We start from the raw sequence: 14,561 nt of genomic DNA, 5'->3' as shown, positions 1-14,561 counted from the left end.
GGCTCCAGTGGCATCAGCCCAGCTCACAGCAACCTCCAAGTCCTGGGCTCAAGTGACCCTCCTGCCTCAGCCTCCTGAGTAGCTGGGACTACAGGCACCACCACGCCCAGCTAATTTTTCTATTTTTAGTAGAGATGGGGTCTCGCTCTTGCTCAGGCCGGTCTCAAACTCCTGAGCTCAGGCGATCCACCCGCCTCGGCCTCCCAGAGTGCTGGCATGGCAGGCGTGAGCCACCGCGCCCGGCCTCATTCCTACATTTTCTTTCTTCAGAGCTTAACGGATACTAATCCCTCTTATCATCTCACCATTTAAAATGAAAGATGCCCATCAGAGTGGAGGTTCGTGCCCGTTATTGACCTTATGGCTACGCAGACTCCTGAGGGGCTTCTCTCAGCAGGAGGAAAGCAGGCCAGAACGTCTGCCGGAGCAGCCGGGAAGCCGAGGGAGCGCCGTGGCAGGGCTGTCCGCGATGCCTCCGTTCCTGGCTCCTCTTCACGTGAGACTGTGGCCCAACCAACCCCGAGCCCGGGATGCTCCTCCCCTGAGCACGGGGGAAGCGCTGCCAGCATCCCGGCTGGAGACTGTGCCCCTGGCCGGCGTGCAGGGCGGCCGCCCCCAGGGTCATCTGCACCGGCTGAGCCGGGCGCAGCCCTGGCGCCGAGATGGCCTGTGTGTGTGTGGCGTCAGCCTGCGCAGGCAGAGCTTCCGCGATCCTGGCTCAAGGGCTCTGCTTAGAAACGGCTCGGGGAGATGGTCCCTCCCCCTGGATGTAGTCACAGCGTGGTAAATTCCATCTGAAAAATAAAAGCTGAGCTCTTTGCTGAGTCATAGAACCTTCGGAGCTGATTTGCAGACGCCGGACTGAGTCTCAGGCAAGCCGAGAGAGCCACACAGCCGGGATGAAAAAGGAGAGAGAAGAGCAGGAGCCGTGAGGGTTTGGGAACGTGAGTGTTTGTTTTCCGGATGCTGCAGAGGCTCTGCTGTTGTCAGCCTGGGCTGCCTTTCTGCACAGGTTTGTTCAACTTGCATTCTCACCTATATTTAGCATGCATATGTGGCTGGGAAGTTAGCAGTTTGGAGAATGTGGCATCTTCAGTGTGCAAAGAATGTCACAGAAGAAAATGCCTAACGTGTCCCTTTTTGTACTCGTGCTCGTACATTTTGGAGGAGGGCTGGGCCTGCCTCTCAGGGCAGCAGATTCTCCTTTAAAACAAGGGTGTTTATTTTATTGCAGATTTAAAGCCGGTGCTTGTTCACATGGCAGCCGTGGGGTGGGGTGGGGATGACAGTTGTGACTCTGCTTGGCCCTGGTGGTGGTGACAGTCTCGGGAACACAGCATCCAGGGAGCTGCTCTGCACAGCCTGGGAGGCTTCCGGGGCTGTCTCTTTCCTGGCTGAATGGGAATAATCGATTGCATTTCTTTGCTTTTTGTTTTGTTTTTTAAGAATAGGTCAAGGCCAGGCGCAGTGACTCACGCCTATAATCCCAGGACTTTGGGAGGCTGAGGCAGGAGGATCACTTGAGGCCAGGAGTTTGAGACCAGCCTGGGCAACGTAGTGAGACCCTGTCTCTACAAAAAATAAGAAAAATTAGTTGGGTGTGGTGGCGTGTGCCTATAGTCCCAGCTACTCAGGAGGGTGAGGCAGGAGGATGGCTTGAGGCCAAGAGTTCAAGGCTGAAGTGAACTATGATCATGTCACTGCACTCCAGCCTGGGGGACACAGTGAGACCCCATCTCACAAGACAAAAGGAAAGGTCAAACCAGGTGCAGTGGTTCATGCCTATAGTCCCAGCTACTCAGGAGACTGAGGTGGGAAGATTACCTGGGGCCAGGGGTTCAAGACCAGCCTGGGTGACGTAGTGAGACTCCGTCTCACAAAACCAAACAAAAGGATAGATCATGTTTATGTCCTGTCACCTGTCTGTCCTCATCACCTGTCTGCGCATCAGTTGGATGGTGTCTTCTCCTTAAAACTTAATCAAGAATCACAAATTGCCTATTAACACCACTTCTTATGCAAGGAACTCAAGTATTCTGGGGAAACAACAGCTTATTAACTGACTTCCATCACATTTCTTGGAAACAAGCCATTATCATGACATTGTGCCTCAGTTTCTCTAGTTGTTCAAAGAAAATCCACTGCTGATTTGGGCTGCCAGGGCCGTGTACTTTGCCACGGTGACTGGGGATAAACAGTTTTGCTGAGACTTGTTGAGAGCGTGCAGGCAGCTAAGGGTGTAGATACTTGCTGTTGCCTTTGATTTCGTTATTGGTTCACAGTGTGGGAGAACTAGTCACGGAGCAGGTATTTCTCATTTAAGATCGGAATTGTAGGTTGGAGAATATTCTCAGCAGACCGAAGCCATTGAGCAGACCGGTGGTGGGAAGCTGCTGCAGCTCCTGAGGGGACGGGGACCGGAGCCACGCCGGGAGGACCCAAGCTTTGCCTCGGCGGCACTTCAGGGAAAGGTCAGCTTGTGGGTCGGACAGTTTGTGTCCCGTAGAAGACGGTGCACCATGCTCTTCACTCGAGGCTGGGGGACGCCTGAGCATGCGTATTTGCACCTAGATCGCCTTTTCCCTGGTTCTCTTACGACTGGCGAGCACGCCTGTCACACCCGAGGGACGCGCCACCGTGGAGAACACGTTAGCTCCTGCTACTGCCACACGGCCCTCAGGAGCCCTCCACGTCCAGCCTCTCAACAGCCCGGTGGTCCCACACGAGGGGGCTGTGGGGAAGTCGGAGCAACTCCTCAGGCCGCGTTGTGGAACCACCTCTCTGAGTGTGTGTGTCCTGTAGACGTTCTTAGAAGGTTCTTCTTGACCGTGGCCTTCTGTGCACTGGGGATCGATTCGGGACAGACGCCACAGCTTCACTTTTCCAGCCTCCTCAGCTTCCAGACAGGTGAGCCAGGTGTGCTGTGGGCGCTGGTGAATTTTCCATTCGGATCCCGACACCGCCCTGCACAGGGACTGGAAGAGTCTGGGACACAGCCGCGGAGACCATGTGTCTTTCTGAAAAAGCCTATGTCGGTCCCCGTCTTCCTCTGTGAACCTTCTGGGCAGGTGTCTCCCCTAGAACCATGGCACTGTTGGCCCCGCACCCCAGCGGAGCTTTGAGCGGCAGGAGGTGCCTCGGGCGCCACAGAGATGCCCCCGCCCTGCGCCCGGAGTCGGAGCAAGAGTCCCGCCCAGCGGCGCCCTCTGCGGGCGGTGGGCTTGTCTGCCTTGCCTGCCGGTCGGCTACCCCGGCATCACTTTGACTTTGAAGAGTCCCCAGGTCTTCCTGCCCACGGAGCTCCGCCTGGGTGCCCATAGGGGAGGGCTGGCTGCTGGGGGAGCCTCCTGGGAGGCAGGTGTGTGGCCCAGGGACCTCGCTGCGTCCCCTCTGCGGGAGCGCTGTGTCTGTGTCACGCCCCGAGAGTACTCTCCCCAGGTGCACGCCATCCTGTCTGGTGTTGAGCTGAGACCCAGCGTCACCCTGACAATGACGGGTCCGTGGTCAGAACAGGGACTTGGAAGCCACCATCTATGCCCAGGCCCCACAGACGCCCTGCTTGGTGGGCTCACGCGTGTTTCGGTGGTGGGCTCACACGTGTTTTGGTGGTGGGCTCACGCGTGTTTCGGTGGTGGGCTCTAGTCAGGAGGAGGCAAGACTTGGACTGTCCCTGAGGCTCTGAGGACGTTCGAAATGGTCCCACACGTCTAGTTCTGGCGTCCACCTCTGAGTGCAGGTTCCCGTGGTCAGCCCCTGTGGTGGCCGGGTGCCACGTCCCTTTCAGGGTCTTATTAAAAAGCAGAACTGGCAGGTGTGTAGCGCTAAGTAGCCGACACCACAGCTCTGGTCTCAGAGTGGGAAGAAGAGGAAACCCACGGCCAGAAGGACTCTGGGCCGCGGTAGCAGAAAGGAGTCGGGCGCCGTGGTGACTCTGGGCTGGGGGGTCGGCAGCCCTGGGAGCTCTCCCGGGCCGTGGCTGCACAGCTGCTCCCCGGCACCCCGTGAGAGGGCACCCATGGCACTGGGCGTGACAGGTGCACACGGAGCCCCCGAGTGTGGCGTCTGCTCCACGGAATACAGACGGGCCTCAGTTGCCCAGCCTGGTAGGGCCCGAAGCGAGGGGAGAGTTCTGCAGTGTCCCCAGAGCCATGGAAGGGCCGTGGGGCCGTGTGAACAGAAGTTCTCCGGGGAGGACTTTGGAGGAAACAGGCTCTATCCCAGTAAACAGAGGGAGGGCGTTTCTGGCTGCGGTTCACCTTGGCGCTGACAGTGGGGCGGGTCTGGCCTGGTGGTAGGACGGGGGTCTGTGACGCTTTTGCACTCAGACGCCGTCTGCCCGAGAACACAGTGGCCGCTCCCTCCCCAGCCATGGCCGCCAGTTCTGTCTTAACTTTGAGTGCTCGCCTAGCCACGGGGAGTGCGTTTTGTCTGTCGCCGCTGGGCCAGACCTGAACACCAGCAGGTGGCTGATGGCGTCACAGGGCCCTGCTGGTGCTCCTCATCCCTGCCGGCTTCAGGCAGCAATGCCCGGTGGTGTCTCCACCTGGACTAGCCTCTGCCTAAACGATGTTGTTGTCCCCTTGACAGCTGTCCTTACACCCTGCTGCGTTTTAGTCCTCAAATCATGAATTGCCGTGTGTGATCTTGACTGCGCAGAGCAGACGGAGCCTGCTCCGGAAGGCCGCCCTTCCGTGTGAGTGCGTGTGCGTGTGTGTGTCTGTCTGTCTGTCTGTCTGTCCCTGTGAGCCCAGAGGAGGGGGAGCCCAGCTTCTGCGACCAGCCTCATCGCCCATCTTGGCGTGTTGCAGGATGTTTGTGTGACGTGACCAGAGCTCAGCGGTCGTGGTGAGCACATGTCATGATGTTAGGGCAGCTGTCGCGTTGGCTGGAGCGAACTCAGGGAAGAAGAGCTGGTTTCTTCTCGCGGTGCCGGCCACGGGCTCAGAAGCGCGGCCCGGGATCCGCGGCTCCCCACGGCACCAGGGCATCGCCATTATTTCCATGTCGCTTACTTTGCGTTTACTTTTCTTTCTTCTATATTCTTAAAACGGGAGCTTAGACTATTGTTGAATTATGATTGGAGACCTTTCTTATGTTCCAATGTAAGCATTTTTCTCTTTAGACCACGTTAGCTGCGTCCCATAACTTCTGATATCTTGTGCTTGTATTTTCGTTCAGTTCTAAATATTTTCCTAACTTCCTTATGATTTCTTCTTTTACCTACGGGTTATTTAGAAGTATGTTCTTTTTAAAAAAATCCAGATATTTAAATTTTTTTGTGATATCTTTCTATTATATAGCTGTAGTTCAGTTTCTTTTTGGCGAGAGAACATACTTGGATCATGTCAATTATTTTGTTTGTTGAGATTTGTTACCCAGCATATAGTCCCTCTTGCTGACTGTTTTATATGTCCTTGAAAATGCTGCACGTCCTGCTGTTGCTGGGTGGCGTATCCTACGGGTGTCAGCGAGCTCAAATGGGCCGACAGTGGTATTGAAATCGTCTGCGTCCTCCCTAGCTTGCTGTGGGCTCTGTCACCTCATACCGAGAGACCAGTGCTGAAGTCTCCAGTTCTAACTGTGAATGTCCCTATGTCTGCTTCTGTTGCTGTCGGTTGTTGTTTTATGTATTTCGATGCTTACACATTTAAGATTGGCACGTCTTATCCACGTGTGCGGCTCCTCAATCCTCGTAAGGGGCCTCTCTACCCCGGCAGCGCTGCTTGCCCTGAAGGTCACCTCGTCTAGCGTTAATACAGTCAGGCTAGAGATGGTTGATACGGTTTCATCTTTCTTTTGACGAGAGTTTGCTTCCAATAACTTTTTGCATCCTTTTACTTTTAACCTACCTCTGCCTTTATATTTAAAGTGGTTTCAGGCCGGGCGCGGTGGCTCACGCCTGTAATCCTAGCACTCTGGGAGGCCGAGGTGGGAGGATCGCTCGAGGTCAGGAGTTCGAGACCAGCCTGAGCAAGAGTGAGACCCTGTCTCTACTAAAAATAGAAAGAAATTATCTGGCCAACTAATATATATATATGTATATATAAAGTAGTTTCTTATAGACAGTGTAGATTCTTACCTTTTAAAAAAGTTTAATCTGAAAACCTACCTTTGACCTGTGCTGTGTAGCCATTTACATTTAGTGTTCAGTGCCGTGGCCGCATTTGACTGCAGCTTTCTGCTGTTCGTTTGCCATCGTGTGATCTCTCCTTCGTCCTCTTTGTTGCCTTCTTTGGATTAAGCTCCTTTTAGGACCCTATTTTTCCTCCGCTGTTGGCTTGCTCATGCTTCTCTTTTTGTTTACTTTTCATCGCTTGTATTGGGGCTTTCAGTGTCATCCATAGCTGTTCACAATCCTTCCTGAAGAAATCATGCTAATTCACATGTCGTTAGTTACTTCCATTTCTTTCCTCCCATTGTTTTTGCTATTGTTTTCAGATGTTTTGCTTCTACATCTGTTGTAAACCCTATAATGCATTGTTTTTAGTTTTGCTTTTTACATACTTCTTACATACTTAGCTTTTTTTTTTTTTCAGACAGGGTCTTGCTTTGTTGCCCAGGCTGGAGTGCAGTGGCCAGAACATAGCTCGCTGCAGCGTTGAACTCCTGGGCTCAAGTGACCCTCCTGCCTCAGCCTCCCAAGTAGCTAGGGCCACAGATGCGCACCACTATGCCTGCTTAATTTTTTAATTTTTTGTAGAGACTGTGGGTCTCACCATATTGCCTAGGCTAGTCTCAAACGCCTGGGTTCAAGTAATCCTCATGCCTCAGCCTCTCAAAGTGCTGGGATTACGGGTGTGAGCCACTGCACCTGGCCTATAGTTCTTATATATAAACTTCCTATATAGTTTTGCTTATTTCTCTATATATTATAAGCCCTATGATGCCTTGCTACCAGTTTTGCTTTGAATAACATGCTATCTTTCAAAGGGATTGAAAATAAAAAAAGTCTTTTATATATACCCTTATTTTTACCATTTTGAGCATTCTTCATTTCTTTGTGTAGATTCAGTTTCCATTTGATAACATCTGCTCCACCTGAAGAGCTTCCTTTAACAATTTTTGTAATCCAGGTCTCTGGCAATAAAGCCTTTCAACTTCTGTTTGTCTGGAAACGTCTTTATTTCTCCTTTTTTTTTTTTTACCTTTGGTAACAGCCTTAATAATGTATTATTCACATAGCTCACAATTCACTCATTTCAGTGGGAATTCACAGGATTTTTTAGTACATTGACAGAGTTGTGTAACCATCACCACAAATTTAGAACATTTCCATCACCCTCCAAAGCAACTCTGAAACTGTTAGCACACTTCCCATTCCTCCCTGCCTCCAGTCCACCGCAGCAATAACCCACCTTCTTTCTCTGTAAATCTGCCTGTTCTAGACATTTCCTGTAAATGGAATCATACAACATGTGGTCTTATGTGGCTAACTTTCACTTAGCGCGATGTTTTCAATGTTTGCCGATGTTGTAGCAGGTGTCAGAACTCCATTCCTTTTCTTGGCTGAATAATACTCCATTGTACGGATAGATACCACATCCTGTTTACCCATTCACGAGGGGACGGACATCTGGGTTGTTTCCACTTTTTGGCTATTGTGAATAATGCTGCTGTGAACATTCACGTGCGAGTTTTGTGTGGACGCAGGTTTTCATTTCTCTTGGGCACATACCTAGGAGTGGAATTGCTGGGTCATGTGGCCCCTCTGCATTAACCTGTGTGAGGGACTCTGTGTACCTGCGTGAGGGACTCTGTGTGTACCTGCGTGAGGGACTCTGTGTACCTGCGTCAGGGACTCTGTGTACCTGCGTGAGGGACTCTGTGTGTACCTGCGTGAGGGACGCTGCGTACCTGCGTGAGGGACTCTGTGTACCTGCGTGAGGGACCCTGCGTACCTGCGTGAGGGACTCTGCGTACCTGCGTGAGGGACCCTGTGTACCTGCGTGAGGGACGCTGCGTGTACCTGCGTGAGGGACCCTGCGTACCTGCGTGAGGGACTCTGCGTACCTGCGTGAGGGACGCTGTGTACCTGCGTGAGGGACTCTGTGTACCTGCGTGAGGGACTCTGTGTGTACCTGCGTGAGGGACGCTGCGTACCTGCGTGAGGGACTCTGTGTGTACCTGTGTGAGGGACGCTGTGTACCTGCGTGAGGGACTCTGTGTACCTGCGTGAGGGACCCTGCGTACCTGCGTGAGGGACTCTGTGTGTACCTGCGTGAGGGACGCTGCGTACCTGCGTGAGGGACCCTGCGCACATGCGTGAGGGACTCTGTGTACCTGCATGAGGGACTCCCACACTGCTTGGAAGCACCTGCAACCTTTTCCATTGGTGTCCCCAGTGTGTGTGAGTTCGGTGCTCCCCCGTGTGGCTGCTGTCCTCTGCTTCATCTTGGTGTAGGACCTTGGGCCCGAGAGCTGTTCCTCCCCTCCCCTGGGGCAGATGGTTTTTGCTTCCACTCTGAGCCCAGAAGGAGTAGATCCAGGAAGGAAGGAGGCCTCTGCTGTCACCCCCTGGTGACCTGGGAGGAGAGGGCTGGCTGCCCTGCCCAGTGGCTCAAGCGTTTGTTTGTCTGAAAGAGGGTCTGGCAGGGGGCGTCCTGCACCTGCACCCAAGGGGCCTGCACCGCAAGGTGCTCTGCTAACCTGTGCTCTCAGTCTGTCCTGTGAGTGCCGGTGCAAGCCGGGAACGTGATCCCAACACTCCACACACACACGTCAGCCCACATCTGGCCCCTAGGAATCTCTTAAAATTGCAGGTGATTTCTTCCTACCTGCGTCTGGCCCCTGTGCTCTGCCAAAGTGCAGTGCCTGTGGCCGTGCGCCTGACACCGCTGTCACTACTGGAATTCAGCCCTCTTGGGTGCCCTGAGCTCGTTAACGGAGAGAGAGATACGATTTTGTCCGTTACGTGACTTTTTTTTGTTTTTGGGAAACAAGTGATTTTTCCTGTGATTTTCTACATCTTAAGCAAGGAGGTTTTCTTGTGTTTTTTAAATACACTTTTGTTCCCTTTTTTTGTAAGTTATGTCTTTTGATAGTTACTAAGTTATCTAGTGAGAGCTTATAGTTTTCATTGTTAAATTTCACAATCTTCTAATGTAGTAAGAATACTAACTTTTTGTTGTATTTAACGCAAATATTGTTTCAACTTGTTTCCAGCCTCCCAATTGCATCACACGTTTAAACTAAAGATGTGTAAAGTTTTAATGTGGTGGAATTTATTGATTTTTTCCTTTTGTGAATCCCTTTTATTTTCTTTCAGCCTGGAAAGGCCTTCTCCTCTCCAGAGATTTGATAAACGCTCATTTTTGCTTTTTGCCAGTAGTTTTAATGCTTTGCTTCTTTACCCTTAATTCTCTTTAATCCACTTAGAATTTCACTGTAGAGAGGCTGTAATCTGTAGCATTATTTTTCTTGCATACTTAGCCTACCGGTTATTCCAGTATTTATGGATAACGTCCTTCCCGTCCAATTGAACGTGACATGTCACATTCTTGTATATAACACAGGGCCTGTTTCTGGATCCTGTGATCGTTTTCAATCGTCTAGCCATTCATGAGGGTTTCCCCCCCCCAGTTTAGTAAAATTGCATTACTTAGACTAGAGAAATTATGTTCCTGTTCAAAACCGAGTTGCCGTTTTCCCCGCAGGCCTGGGTGTCTCCGCCGGAATCCTCAGGAGCACTCACTGGCCATCGCTTCTGTCACTGCTGCGACAGTGTGACGTTGTGGCTGCTGCTGGGCCTCACGGAAGCCTGGATGAGTAACCATGGTAACCGCGGGTCACTATGCAGCCTGAGCTGCCCACCGTGGGCTGGTGCTGTCTGGCTCTCACGAAGCTGTCACATGGGCACGCACGGCGCCGGGGCGGGCACGGAAGGGACAGCTGAGCTGCGTGAGGCGTGACCTGGAGGCCCCCGGCCACCTCCTCACCCTTCCCGCTGCACCTGTGGCCACGCAGGAGTCCCTGTGAGCCGTGGCCTGAGGAAGAGGAAATGCGGGCCGGGCACGCTGGGGTCCTGCTCAGCACGCAGACGCCACCTGGAACCGCAGGCTGGCGGCACTGCAGCCACCTCTGCCGCGGGGGTCTGTGCTTGTTTTCTGTTGCCGCGGCGACAGATTGGCACAAATTCACCAGCTTAAAACAAGTCAGTTTGTTGTCGTGTAGTCCTGTAGTCAGCAGTTGGCGGTGGGCTGAAATCAGGGTGTCGGCCCGGCTGCCCCGTCCCCGGAGGCTCCGGGTCATCTTCTCGCCCCTGGGGCTGTCGCAGGATTCAGCTGCTTCTGGTCATGGGACCAAAGTCCATGTTTTCTTGTTTTTGCTTTTGTGTTTTTTAGGACTGAAAGGTGTTTGTTTGAACACGCATGCCAACAGTTGGCTACATGGTTACCGAGATGGAAACTGAGCCAGGAGGGTTGACCGTTATTTATGCACAATAAAGAGTAGAGGTTGTGATACGTAAAATGAATATGCCACCACTTTTTACATTTTATTTGTTTATTTATTTTTTCAGAGACAGGCTCTCACTCTGTCACCCAGGCTGGGGTGCAGGGGCACAATCATAGCTCAGTGCAACCTCCAACACTTGGGCCCAAGCGATCCTCCTCCTGCCTCAGCCTCCTGAGTAGCTAGAACTATAGGCAGGTGCCACGACACCTGTGTAATTCTTAAAATTTTTTTGCGGAGATGGAGTCTTGCTATGCTGTCCAGGCTGGTCTTAAACTCCTGGCTTCCAGTGGTCCTCCCGCCTTGGCCTCCCAAAGTGCTGGGGTTACAGGCGTGAGCCACTTCGCCTGACCTAAATTTTATTTTTAATTGTGGTAAAATATGCATAACATAAATTGTACCACCTTATTCATTTGTAAGTGCACAGTTCAGTGGTATTAAGTATATTCATATTATTGAGCAACCAATCTCCAGAACTTTTCATCTTGTAAAAGTGAAACTCTGCAACCACAAACAACTCTGTGTTTCCTCCTTCCCTCCAGCCCCTGGCAACCACCCCTCTGCTTTCTGTCTGTGAGTCTGACTACGCCAGACACCTCGCGTAAGTGGAATTGGGCTGTTTTTGTCTGTGTGCAACTGACTTATTTCCCTTTGCACAGTGTCCGCAAGGTTCATACATGTGTCAGAATTTTCTTCCTTTTTAAGATTGAATAATGTTCCGTCTTTCGCGTGCACCGCATTTTGTTTATCCATCCATCTGTTGACGGACACTTGCGTTGCTTCCACCAGGCCACCATGAGTGATGCTGCTACGAAGACAGGTGTTCAAAGATCTCTTCAAGACTCTGCTTTCAGTTGTTTTGGAGGTATGGCCCAGAAGTGGAACTGCTGAATCACATGGTAGTTCTGTGTTTAGTATTTTGAGGAGCTGTCACGCTGTTTTCCGTAGCGGCTACACTGTTTCACATTTCTATCAACAGTGTACGAGGTTTCAATTTCTCATCCCTGACAACACCTGCTGCTTCTTGTTCTTTGATAGCAGCCATGGCAGTGGCTGTGAGGTGTATCTTACATGGTTTGATTTGAATTTTCCTGATGGTTGCTGATGTTGAGCATCTTCTCATGTGCTTACTGGCCCTTCGTATATCTTTGGAGAAATGTCTATTCAAATCCTTTGCCCGTTTTAAAATCAGGCTTTGGTTTTTGTTTGTTTGTTTGTTTTTACTGTTGAGTTGTAGAAATTCTTTATATACTCTGGATGTTAACCCCTTATTAGATACATGACTTGCAAATATTTTCTCCCATTCCATAGGTTTCCTTTCACTCTATCGATTATGCCCTTTGATGCACAAAAGGTTTTAATTAAGTTCAATTTATTTATTTTCACTTTTGTTCCTGTGCTTTGGTGTCATGTTCAAGAAACCATCCCCACCTATTTTCTTCTAAGAGCTTTATAGTTGTAGGTCTTATGTTTATGTCTTTGATCCATTTTAGGCTGATTTTTGTCTGTGGGGTAAGGTAGGGGTCCAGCTTCATCTTTGCATGTGGATATCCAGTTTTACTGACACCAATTGTTGAAAATACTGTGCTTTCCCCATTGAGTGGTCTTGGCACCTTTGTCAATTATTTTTATTTATATATGAGCCCATATTTATTTATAAAGCAATATATTTGAGGGTTTATTTCTTCTGAAAGATTACTGTTTCACCTTTCAGACTTTTGTCTGCAATCCGTTGGAGAATTGCTTTTTGTCTGTGGCGGGAAGCGAGATCTGTCCTTCCTGTGGACGTCCAGGTAACTCAGCAGCACTTGGTGAAAAGGCCGTGCAGTGCGCTGCCTTTACCACAAACCAGTGCCGCTCTTGTGTCGGTCCGTTCCTGAGCTCTCCAGTCAATCTCTGACTCTGGTCTGGTTTTTCTCTGCCACCATCTTTGTTAACACAACCTCGCAAATGTCTTGATGTTCACAGTGCGAGTCTCCAGGTCTGTCTTCCTCAGCAAGGTCATCTGGGCTCTTCCTGGCCCCTGGGGCCCCCACATAGACCGTGGGGTGCACGGTGGAGGTCGGCAAGCCTCTGGGTCTGTGGTTCTGCTGAGCTGACTGTGACCTCTCTGAGGAGTCCCAGAGGACGATGTGACCCCTGACTGACGCACAGGGGCCACGGTGCACAGAGAATTCAGCATCTCTTAGTCTTAATCAAGGTTGTCAATTTGGGTCTTTTAAAACTTTTCCATGCCTCCTAACACGCTGCTGTTTTCCTCTGCCCTCTCAGACACATGGGTTTTATTTTTCCTGCTGATTTTGATGTTCTTGTCTACTGCTTCCATTGTCTGAATCACATCTGTGTCTGTTTCTATTGACTGGTTTTATCTTTCTCACTATGAGTCCTGTTTCCCTGCTCCTTTGTGCGCCTGGTAATTGTTGATTGGATGCCAGACATTGTGAATTTTATATGTTGTTGGGGGCTGAATTTTTCTGCCTTTTTTTTTTTTTTTTTTTTAAGACACAGTCTCAGTCTGTCACCTGGGCTAGAGTGCCGTGGCATCAGCCTAGCTCACAGCAACCTCAGACTCCTGGGCTCAAGCGATCCTCCTGCCTCAGCCTCCCGAGTAGCTGGGACTACAGACACACACCACCACGCCTGCCTAATTTTTCTGTTTTCAGTAGAGACAGGGTCTCAGTCTTGCTCAGGCTGGTCTCGAACTCCTGACCTTAAGTGATCCTCCCGCCTCAGCCTCCCAGCATGCCAGGATTACAAGTGTGAACCACCGTACCTGGCCTGCATTTCTTTAGATATTTTTGAGTTTTGTTCTGGGACACATTTGAGTTGTTGGGAAAGAGTTTTATCCTTTGAGCTTGCCTTTAAGATTTCTTAGATGGACCCAAAACGGCTTTTGGTCTGGGGCTGATTTGCCCACTACTGAGGCAGTGCCGTTCTGAGCACCTACCCCAGGCCCCGAGGGTTACAAGCTCAGACTTTCACCAGCAGGGAGGCCAGGAGCACGCTGTCCCGGGAGGCAGCCCTGTGGCTTTGGGGTAGAGAACGCTTCCTCTGGATCCCGGTTTCCTTGTCTGAAAAGTGGGGGATCTGGCCGGGTGACCCTTCCTCAGACCCTTCCTGTGCTGGAAACGTGGTCCTTACCCATCTCCAGATCAGGGAGGCGGATGGTCGGTCTGTGTAGAAGCTGAGCTGTGCGTAAACCACGCACAGTTTTGATCTTTTAGTTCTGTTGTTTTCAGAACACTTGGGCTGCCACTTGGAAAGCATATAAAATGCTCAATGGTTCATTTTAGAAAGTTGTAGTTCCTGCCAATTCTTATATCTCAAAAGAGACTTCTAGTTACTCATGTGACCTCAGCCTTCCTCCCTGAACTAAACCTGGCAACCCTAAACCACACAGAAGGTGGCTTCTGCAGTGTGTGTCCCCTCTGAAGAGAGCTGTTCACTCAGGTGCTGGAACGGTGGCTCTCTCCCCAGCACGGGGCGGCGGTGACCTGACGCTGTCTGGCTACCTGACCTCCACGTGAGCAGCGCACTGGCGAGGTTTCAATTGCACTTGTGAAATAACCGAAGTAACGGTAAATGCAGGTTTGAGGGTTTTTTCTTTGATCAAAAAGTCACGGCAGCCCGGTGCCTCTGGGAAGGCGGAGTAGACGGGCTTTTCCCTGCTCCTCCCGGTAGGACAGCGGAAACCGCAGGCGCTCCCTGCAAACAAACGTGGGAGGCTTGGAGGGTGGGAAGAGAGCAGCCAGCGGGGACTGGGAACCAGGGAAGGCGCAGCTATGAGTCCCCTGGGTTTTCTCTCTGCCACCTGCAAGGGGACTTCAAAAAGTCCATGGAGAAATGGAATTAAAAGATAAAACTAAAACATGTACACTTTATTTCTCAACATAAGCCCCATCGAGCACGAGATTTTGCAGGTGACGACACGGACGGTCTGGCCGTCCTGGGAGCCGAGGGCCCTGGGCAGGTGGCCGCGTCCCTGCGGCACTTTCATCATCCCCTGGAGAAAAGGGCACCCTCGAAAGACTGGTGACAATCGGGAAACAAAAGGCGCCAGGAGGAGCCAGGTCAGGACGGAGGGTGGACGGCCATGAGCCGAGAGGAGCGAG

The 14,561-nt window shown here is 51.2% G+C and overlaps 1 long non-coding RNA gene across 1 annotated transcript; it reads left to right on the top strand.

Moving 5' to 3' along the window:
- The first annotated feature begins 943 nt into the window (after positions 1 to 943).
- On the top strand, positions 944 to 11,265 carry LOC123650002. Its single transcript, XR_006739206.1, has 3 exons — positions 944 to 1,012; positions 10,992 to 11,050; positions 11,239 to 11,265. It is a non-coding gene; the product is annotated as an uncharacterized LOC123650002 (long non-coding RNA).
- The last annotated feature ends 3,296 nt before the right edge of the window (positions 11,266 to 14,561 follow it).

The sequence above is a fragment of the Lemur catta genome, chromosome 14, assembly GCF_020740605.2.
Source record: "Lemur catta isolate mLemCat1 chromosome 14, mLemCat1.pri, whole genome shotgun sequence".
Lineage (NCBI taxonomy): Eukaryota > Metazoa > Chordata > Mammalia > Primates > Lemuridae > Lemur > Lemur catta.
Note: the sequence above shows the minus strand (reverse complement) of the source record. Positions and strands in the feature narration are given on the sequence as shown.